The following is a 2,526-nucleotide window of genomic DNA, read 5'->3' as shown; positions in this document are numbered from 1 at the left end:
CCATATTTACCAACAACTCCGACCTTCTTGGTGTGTTTAGCCGTGTTTCCAGTCGCTGAGCTGCAGCTCGGAGAGCAAGAATCTGTTTTAAAAGTACTGTGCAATTGGTTTGAGAAGTCTACTAAGTATGTGAGCTATTGTTAAACCCAAGAGCCAACTACCATCCTTTAGTCCAAATAATGCACAAGCTACAAGATTTATAACATGGTAAACTAATTTCAGAATCTCTCTTTCACAATCCCTGAGGACTCAGGAACCATTACTTCTGGTTAACTGGTGCAAACAGCTCTGGACTCAGAGGTGTAGAAATTGAACATAGTTGTCACCACTTCAGGAACATCGTAGTAGTGTTTCCATCCCCAATCCTTCCGGGCGTTGCTATCATCAAAATTCATTGGCCAAGTATCAGCTATGGCCTGGCGAACTGTGTCTACATTTTATGTGATCTGGAACTCAAGTACATGCTTGACAATTTCCTGTGCCAACACTTCAGGGGTAAAACTCATGGCACTGATGTTGTAAGTTCTCTTGGGGAGAGAATCTGCAGAAGCTTCCATGATGTCCAGTGTAGCTCTAAGGCAATCATCAATGTCCATCATGGGAAGCCAAGTGTCTGGTTTCAGGTAACACTGAAACCTGCCGGCTGCTTTTTATAGCATCACGGAAAATCTGAACTGCACAATCAGTTGTTCCTCCGCCAGGCTGGGAGTCAGCAGAAATGATTCCAGGATGCCTCAGGCACAGGAAGTCTAAGCCATACTGATAATGATAATATTCTCCAATGAGCTCTGCATGAACGTTGGACACTCCATAGATGATTCTAGGTCTCTGAACACAGAGATCAGGGGTTGGGTTCCGAGGGGAACAAGGTCCAAAAGCACCAATATTACTAGGCACAAAGAGTCGGAGACTGTGTTCTGTTGCAACGTCCAGAATGTTATGCAAACCAGTAATATTTACATTTCTTGCCAATGGTACATTCTCTTCTCCAACAGCACTTAGCAAGGCACTATAGTGAATGAGCCATGTGATTCAATTGTTTACCACTATTTCCCGAAGGTTCTTATAATCCAAGATATCAGAATAAATAAATGGCCCACTGTAGAAAACATGATCAGGAAGTTTCCTAATGTCGGGCAAGATCACATTGTCCTTTCCAAACCGTTTCCTGCAATTAATATTCGTGGATGCTCTGCGTCAGAAACTGATGCAGAATGAAAGTTGGCATCAGATGGAACTTGGCGAGCTGAAATATTGAGAAACTTAACAAGAACAATGGGAATTGGACACCTGCAAGCAGATCTTGGTAGTACCTGGCTGAAAACTCGATTCAGCAACTAAAATGGCGTTTTTCTCTTTGAAGTATCCCTTCTCAAAGTCAGTCCCTTTCGACGCCGCAGCCGCTTCTCCCCTCAGATGCTTTAGAATTCGTATTCGCTCGGTCCTCGGTCTCGGACAGTTCTTCCCTACGCCACCTCCTCCCCAGGTAGGAGTTCTAGCCTGAGGATTCCGACGTGAGGACCGCTAGCTCCGCGACTGCACAAGACTGAGGATTTTTTTAAAACAAAGTCTTGAAAGTCTGAGGGTTTGTCAAATATCCATTTTTTTTTCATTCAAGATAATACTGAAATTTGAAGGGTATGATATTTTCGGCCAGAGACCCAGGTCTTTTGCTCTCGATATATTGTGTTCCAAGACTTGACTTTTTGAAACTCATGAAATCATAGCTATCTTCACTCCCCACCCCAATCTATTTATTTATTTTAGTTTTCAACATTCACTTCCACAAGATTTTGAATTCCAAATTTTCTCCCCATCTCTCCCCCCCCCACCCCATGACGGCATACATTCTGATTACTACTTCTTTCAAACTACCTTCTCTTCTATTACCATTCCCCCTTCCCCCCTTCCCCTTCTATTTTCCTGTAGGGTAAGATAGATTTCTGCACCCCCTTGCCTGTGTATCTTATTTCCCAGTTGCATGTAAAAACAATTTTAAACATTCATTTTTTAAAACTTTGAGTTCCAAATTCTCTCCCTTTCTCCCTCCCTACCCACCCTCACTGAGAGGGCAAGCAATTCATTATAGGTTATACATGTGTAGTCATGCAAAACACTCCCATAATAGTCATGTTGTGAAAGACTAACTATATTTCCCTCTATCCTATCCCACCCCCATTTATTCTATTCTCTTCTTTGACCTTGTCCTTCCTCAAAAGTGTTTGCTTCTGATTACCCCCTCTCACAATCTGCCCTCCTTTCTGTTACACCCTCCCTTATTCCCTTCCCCTTTACTTTACTGTAGGGTAAGATAGATTTCCATACCGAATTGAGTGTGTATGTTATTCTCTCCTTAAGCCAAATCTGATGAAAGTAAGGTCCACTCATTCCTTCTCACCTCCTCCCTCTTCCCCTCCACTGTAAAAGCTTTTTCTTGTCTCTTTTATGAGAGATAATTTACCCCATCCTACCTCTCCCTTTCTCCCTCTCCCAGTACATTCCTATTTCACCTCTTAATTTTATTTT

The 2,526-nt window shown here is 42.6% G+C and overlaps 1 pseudogene; it reads right to left on the bottom strand.

Annotated features, from left to right (window-relative positions):
* Positions 1-269: 269 nt before the first annotated feature.
* LOC118857541 lies at positions 270-1,893 on the bottom strand (annotated as a pseudogene).
* Positions 1,894-2,526: the final 633 nt, after the last annotated feature.

The sequence above is a fragment of the Trichosurus vulpecula genome, chromosome 1 (genome assembly GCF_011100635.1).
Source record: "Trichosurus vulpecula isolate mTriVul1 chromosome 1, mTriVul1.pri, whole genome shotgun sequence".
In the NCBI taxonomy this organism is placed as follows: Eukaryota; Metazoa; Chordata; class Mammalia; order Diprotodontia; family Phalangeridae; genus Trichosurus; species Trichosurus vulpecula.
The sequence above is the reverse complement of the archived record's forward strand: the minus strand, read 5'-3'. Positions and strand labels throughout refer to the sequence as shown.